Here is a 7,773-nt window from a genome sequence, read left to right as displayed (position 1 = left end):
GCTACACAGTTTAAAAGTCAGGGTAGTAAATTGGGTTTCTGATATAAGCAGCATACACTGGTAAAGTGGGAAACTTGATATGAAGCAGTTAGACTGATAAGATAATGGTGGTTGTTCAAATAAGAAGGGTATTATCCTATTGGAGCTTCAACAGCAATAATTAGGTAGGGCTTCCATTCTAGGGAAAAATGGTGTTCCTAGGTTAAGAACTGCATTTTCTGCAGGACCAAGAATATAATAAGGCCACAGTAGGCCTAGAACCAGGACATTGAGCCATTTAGTTGTCTATGACTCATTATCATCTTTTTCTGGGTATGGGATGGATCCTAGATGAGCAGTTGTATTAATTTTCTATTGCTATATTAATAGTTAGCACAAATATAGTGGCTTAAAACATTCCCTTATGAGCTTACAGTTAGGTTGGAATACTAGCATGGGGTGACTGGGTCCTCTCTTCAATGATTTAAAGGCCTGAAATCAGCATTAAAACCCTTGTCAGATAACTCTGGTATCTAATTCATCTTGGGGTTAGCATGATTTGTCATTTCTCTTTCAAGTTGTCCTGTATCTGGTTCTTGGTGTAAATGTGATATTTTATTGTCTATTTTACATTTTAGCTATTATGTTAGGATACTTTGGTTCTTATTTCCAGATTTTTAAAAAATTTTAGCAGGCATTCCCTCTGTTTAGGTTGGCACACAGTTCCTCCTCGACTTTTGTGGACTGTGGTTTCATGACATCTAGTTTTCAGAACATTTGTTGTACTATTTTAGTCTTTTTTATTTAGGTTGTACAGGTTGATTTACCACCGGTCCCTGCTCATGCTGCTATAGGGTGCAGAAGAAGCTTCCAAGGACAGGGTACCTTGTGCTTCTAGGTAGGGGAAAGGAATCACAGGTCCATATGAATTAAGAATACTTCCTAGGCCAGGGATTTGATGATTACTAGGTTGAGAGCTTTTTGTGTTGGTATCCTTCTTGCTAATTCCAGCAAGTTGACTGATATGTCTGGGTGGGTAGGAGAGAGGTGTCTCAGGCCCAGATAAGAAGAAAAAAGATTTCCAGGTGGGCTTTTTGTGGTAGGATCACTTTCACTGGCACCCTTGGCCACTTGTATGTCTGGGTGGAGAAGGAGAGTCTCAGGCCCAGTGGGGAAGGAGAGAACATTTCTCTGGTCACTTATAGTCATCAGGGTTTCTAATTGTTCTTCCTTGCAGCTTCTACAGGGGTCACCTGATGTATTCAGTAGGACTCACATTTTATCTTGTAGAAGAAGAGCCTATTTGAGATACTTCCTGTTACTAAATTGGGAATTAGGAAATGCTGGGCCTAAGCCACCTTTTCCTGTTAAGAGGGGGTGGTCATAAGATGGCCTGCCATAAAATTGTTCATAAATTCCAAGCGTCCCTAGCCAACTCACTTTCTTCTTTATACCTTTCAGAGATCTCCTTTGATTGTCTTACATTATTTCTAGGATTTATAGTTGTACTTACAGAGGGAGAGCAAGAAGACAGGAGTATAAACTATCTTATCTGGACTGGAAGTCCCCTCTGTGCCATTTAAGGGCTCACCTAATTAAATCAGGCCCAGTCTGGATAATCTCCTAATCAATTATGCCATGTATCATCACTTAATAATGGGAATGATATTAATTATATTCACAGGTTTCATACTCAAAGGGTGGAACTACTACAAGTGTCATTAGGGGTCATTTTTGAATTCTGTCTACCCCAGAAGGCATATACGATTGTACTGAAGCATTAATTAGGCAGTTATCATCCTTTGGAAGGTCAGAGTATGTTAAGATAGTGAGAAAGTCAACTACTGTTATAATTATTCTACTTACTTTAAATGAAGTAGATCTGGCATCAGAAATGCTTAATAAAAACCAGAATATTTGTACAATTTTCATAATTTAATGTGAAATTTTATAGGATTGATCTAAGTCTACATTTCTGTCTATGCAAATACCTTCTGTGTGAAAAATATGCTAGCTCAAAGATGTATTGAAACACTTTACCACTGCTCCCCATTTATATTTTACTAGAGGCCCAGTGCATGATTGAATCATGCATGTGTAGGGTCCCCTACACGCTTTCGCTTTCGATCATGGGGGAGCTGGGTCCCGCTGGCCCAATCGGCCACCCCAGCCACCCCAAGTCCCGCCCCCCGTGCCTCCTGGCCAATCGTGGGCATAGCGAAGGTACGGTCAATTTGCATATTTGTCTATTATTAGGTAGACTAGTTCTGTGCAATTACTGTGGCTGCCAACAATTCACATAGGAAATAAAGGTCAGTGATGATTCTGACTTTAAATGTTTAGAGAAGGTTTATACTTAACACTGTTCACATTTATATAGGTTGTATATTACACAAAATTTATGACTATTATGATTTTTGCTTTATATTTTAATGCAATGTATTCTCACCTAAACCAGCACTGAAAATTTTAAGCAAAATTTACTGGACTGGCCAATATACCCCCCCCCAAAAAAAAAAAAAGAAAATGAGTTTTTAGGCTACATTAGGAGAAATCACTATGTTTGGATTGGAAAGGAAGCATAATCTAAAATTTGATTATAATAGTCATGATTTGGGGAGATATTTTTATTTGTACTGGAGACAATTAGAACTGAATTAGTAGACATGTTGTAACTCAGGTGTTACTTTTACGTCTTTCAGATTGCAACTTGGGAGGTTACAAGCAGCAACTAGGTACTTTGGATCATTTACGCAAAAATTAAGAGGCATATATAAACCATAAAACCCTTTATAAGAAATAAGAATCTATTTTAAAATGATTAAATGAACTATATATAAGAAGATATTGAACCTTGAATATACTAATGAAGCAAAAATTAAAGAAATGCCTATACTGCTCTTTTTCTTTAGTTGTCTCCAATCATAGCAAACCAAATGAACATGTTTAAGAGAAAGAATGAATTTCTAGGTTATCTCATCACTTCTAAAGATGAAATGTACTTGTTTCTCCTTTATCATACAAGATCTGAGTATTTAAGAGGGTTGTTAAAGAGCTTAGTCAAGTAGCAAAAAAATGAAGAAAAAGAGGAAGAGGCAAGAAAGCATAGATAGACTGGATTTGAAGAGAGAGAATTGCAAATCCTGGTGATGGTAGATGGTCTCTAATTTGCTCTTCAGATACACTCACCATCATCTCTACCCTGATCTATGATCCAGGAGGCTGATCTTTTTTAAAAATTATGATTGATTGATTTCAGAGAGAAACAGAGAGGGAGAGAGAGGTAGAAACATAAATGATGAGAGTGAATCATTGATGGGCTGCATCCTGCACACTCCACACTGGGGATGAAGCCTGCAATCCGGGCATGTGGCTTGATGGGGAATCTGGGGAATTGAACTATGTCCTTCTGGTTCATAGGTTAAAGCTCAACAACTGAGCCACACCAGCCAGGCCAGGAGGCTGACCTTTTTTATCGACCAGTCTCTCTTGCTCTGTGTCTTCAGATTGGGTTTGACTAATGTGAACTACCAACAGGAAATTAGAAGTTAGGAGGAAAGCAAGGTAAGGGTATTTATTTCCATGAACCCTCTCAAATTGTAGGTTGGCAGTGAGTACCATTTGTCTATTTAAGGTCACAGCTTTTGTTGGGTGCCCTTGTGTTACAATTACAGGACATTCTGTGTTGCAGTCTCTATGCCCCTTTAAGCCTAGTGGTGATAATACTGGCTTCTCACAATTGTTAGCCTCAGGGTACTCCATCATCTCTTGTTTTCTTCATTCCTTATGCATTTTACTAAGTAGTCTCTTCATTAAATGCTGTTCCATCACCTTTTTCAAGTGTGTCATTAATTTTCAGCCAGGACGCTGACTGATACATTGGTAGTGAGGAATGGGAGAAACTTCAAGGTAGTATTAGGGTATGATAAACTGCTGGATAGAGAGATAAGAAGAGAAGGTTTTTAAAGTTTTTTTACACCATTTTATGAATGTAACACAACTTCTTTTTTTAAAAAAATATTTTTATTGCTTTCAGAGAGGAAGGGAAAGGGAGAGAGAGATAGAAACATCAACGATGAGAGAGAATCATTGATTGGCTGCCTCCTGCACGCCCCCACTGGGGATTGAGCCCATAACCTGGGCATGTGCCCTTGACTGAAATCAAACCCGGGACCCTTCAGTCCCCAGGTCGACACTCTATCCACTGAGCCAAACCGTCTAGGGCGTAACACAACTTCTTCATGTGAGTGACTCTGATTCTTAAATTGCTTAATTATTGTGGCTTGGCTCCTATTTCTTTGCATACACGTCCAAGATAGGACATGGCTATGAGATAGATATATGGAATTTACATGACTAGATAAGACTACCAGGAGCTATGTGGGTTTATTAGATCGTATTAAGACATTTCTCTTATGGAATAAGGATCAACTCAACTTAGTGTACCTGCTAAGTTTTTTCTTGAAATTCAGTGACTTGCTATAGTGTTAAATTTATTTTTACTGTCAGGTAGGTCAATATTATTTGGCTTTTAATATTTCCTTGTATTATCAAACAGAAATTGGGGAAAGTACAATAATTCATTCAAGAACCAATGATTTAGTTCATATTATTACATTTAGATTCATAATTAGATTAGATTCATATTGTTCTATTTAAGCATCACTCCAAAAGTGGATATAAGGATGACTGTTGTTTGTCTATCACTATAACAGTTTATATAGGTGAAAATTCAGATCTCAGTTAGAATTTTCTCTCTCACCAGAATCCATTATTTTCCTGCGATGAATAGAATAAATATAGTTGTCGGACTGCCAGCTATCAGTGCAGTGGGTATGATATTCATGGGAGCAAGGTAGGATGCAAAGCTTGTTGCTTTCTGTGTACTCTGTAATGCAAATGCTACAGAATTATAATGTATCATTTTCAACAAAAGATCATATAGCCAAGTTGTCAATCTGTGCTTTGCTGAGTTCTGTAGGATGGTTATGATTATCATTTAAGAGAAAAAAACTTATCAAGGGAGCACCAAAAGTAACTTTCATCAAATATTACTGGGGTCATAGATTTACTATCTCTTCTGGTTTCTGATGATGAGTTTGGTTATCATCTTCTTTCAGAGAACAGTATGCAAATTTCTGAATTTTCATCACTGGAGCTGGAATTGGACATCGAATTAGAACTGGAACTAAACATATACCTGGAGTTTGAACTAGAAGTCAATGTAGAATATGAACAGGAAGCATAGTTAGAATTTGAATTGGAACCAGAACTACTATTACCATGAGAACTATTTCTTCCATTTGGTGACTGCCCTTTCTATGTTTTGACTTGGGGCTGAAAGACTAGGTTTTAAATCACTGTCACTGTCTGCCTTAGTATGCTTTGAATTGCAACAGATGTTGTATCACTTAAACCAGTATTTAATTCTATGAATGGGTATTCTGATGATACTGACATAAGCTCTCATGCCTGCCTGTTCATAATGTGAAAACATATGCCTAGGTTCTCCTTGTTCACTTTCTAAAGTGACAGTGTTATTTGGTGTCGGATGTTATCTGAGTTCTAATAATTATGCTGTCTCTATCAGAATATGCTACAGGATGAACACACCCTATTTCAGTATCAAAGGATATGGTTGGATTTATGTGTCTCAATTCACAAGATTCACCATCACTTGTTTTCTCCTTGAATGGCATTCTGTGGTCCAGAACTTGCAAAAAGATCCCTATTTTCCAATTCAAGTCCAATTATTTGCTGTCTCAGTGTTTCTTGGTACTGAGTTTTTAAAAAATATGTGTCCCATTTAGACAAAGCCTGCTCAAAAGTTGGAGATGATACACTGTGATGGAATCTTTGTAAAAGTTCACCCAGTGAATGTAGAGGTGACTTACTTTCAGTCCTTGCTCTGGTTCCACTATGGTCTGGGCTTCTGCTTCTTGCTGACTTCTTGTAGGCGGGACTTCCATTAGTGTTCCAGTTATACTTGGTTTTGATCTAGATTGTCTTATAAATCTTGTTTCAGATTGTGGATTTTCCACATGACTTTGGCTGCTGTCCATTTTGTCCCCTGGGAAGTCTTGTAGATGGCGCATATTCATTCTCTGCATTTGGACTCCCATTATTAAGGTTAAAATTTATTTCTGAACTGAATCTGAAATCATTGTGTGGATTAACCTGGCTCATTTCTCTCAAAGGCTGGTGTTCTCTTTGCCCACTTGTCACATTTTCAGTTTGTTTGAAAGAGATAAGCCAATATATTAAAGGGTCACTGCTACACACATCATCTAGAGTCTTTTTCACCTGTTAACAAAGAAAAAGGGGGAACTCAGAAAGTAACTACCAAGATCAGAGCCATCATAAAATAGCACTCTGAAACTTTGTTTCAAAACACATAAAAATTATGACAAATATTCAGATGTTGTAAACAGCTTTCACAATTATAGAATTAACTGGGGGCTCAGTGCATGAATTCGTGCACCTTGAAAGGAACTGTGGGCCTCGAGGCTGTGGTGGGCACAGGGGTGGGTCTTAGCCCATCCTCCATGCCCCCACCCAGCCCCTCCTGCCATGCCCCCCAGTCCCCTGTCTGCCAGCAGCCCTGCTCCTGCCACCACCGCTCCCACACACTGACAGTGCCCCCTCCTGCCATGCCCCCCCCCCAGTCCCCTGTCTGCCAGCAGCCCTGCTCCTGCCGCCACCACTCCCACACACTGACAGCGCTAGTCCTGCTTGCACCTGCTGACAGCGCAGAGCAATTGGAGCCAGCGGGTGCAAGCAGCGGCGGCTGCTGCCTTGATTGCCCCTAAGGAGCAGGGGGAGGTGGAGAAGTCCTCAGGGGTGATTGTGGCCAGCAGCCACCACTTGCACCTGCTGATGGTGCCGAGTGGTCGGGATCAGCGCTGGGCGCCGGCAGCAGATATTAGCGGTGGCTCTAGCGCTGGCTGTGGGTGCAAGCAGGGCCAGTGCTGGCAGCGGGTGCAAGCGGTCCTGTCACTGGCAGCAGGTGTGAGCACCGGGCGTGACCGCGGTGTGTGGGAGCAAAGAATTTTCAGTAACCACCAGAGGCTCACCCCAATGACAGCGACCAGCAACCTGCCTTGGTCTGGCACCCCCCACTTACCTGCTCCACCATCCCACTTTAGCCGATGTCTGCCATGTTCCACCCATGCCCCCTGGTGATCAGCACATGTCATAGCAACTGGTTGTTCGGTTATTCCCTGTTCAGACTATTTGCATATTAGCCTTTTATTATATAAGATATTTTGTAAACTACACTGTAAATTGACAAGCAAAGGCAAGAAAGTTTATATTCCGTATGAAAAGAATGAGATAATCCTAGATAACTTTGAGATTTGTTTTAAAAAAAGGAATCTGGAGAAAGTCTATTTTCAACATTTCATCATATACACAGCCTTGTGTACCACTGTGGGAAGAATGTCAAAAGTCAACATTTTTTTCACTCTACTGTCAAAATACAAATGCAGTTAAACAAGGCAAACACCAGTTAAAGCACAGTGCTTGTTATTTTAGTTCAATTTACATTATTATGTAATTCTCAGTCTATAACATAACTTCTAGGCTTTTGACTTAAATGCTTTTGATAATATATAAAGTTGTTTTTAAAATATATGACTATTGTAGCCATTACCCAAAATATAATGAAGGTTTATAGGTTTAAAAGTATTTGAATACTTCTTGTTGTTACCAAGATTTTAATTGACATGAAATTGAAGGTTAGATAAAATGAATAGACTGAACCTAGCAGAGTACATACAAGAGCATACTCAAGAA

General features: G+C 39.5%; 1 pseudogene across 1 annotated transcript; it reads right to left on the bottom strand.

Annotated features, from left to right (window-relative positions):
- Nucleotides 1-5,331: 5,331 nt before the first annotated feature.
- On the bottom strand, nt 5,332-7,114 carry LOC307095986 (E3 ubiquitin-protein ligase RLIM-like; annotated as a pseudogene). The gene is made up of 2 exons: nt 7,103-7,114; nt 5,332-6,282 (listed from the first exon to the last, which is right to left on the bottom strand). The product of its transcript is annotated as an E3 ubiquitin-protein ligase RLIM-like (transcript).
- Nucleotides 7,115-7,773: the final 659 nt, after the last annotated feature.

This window comes from Cnephaeus nilssonii (genome assembly GCF_951640355.1).
Source record: "Cnephaeus nilssonii genome assembly, chromosome: X".
In the NCBI taxonomy this organism is placed as follows: domain Eukaryota; kingdom Metazoa; phylum Chordata; class Mammalia; order Chiroptera; family Vespertilionidae; genus Cnephaeus; species Cnephaeus nilssonii.
Note: the sequence above shows the minus strand (reverse complement) of the source record. Positions and strands in the feature narration are given on the sequence as shown.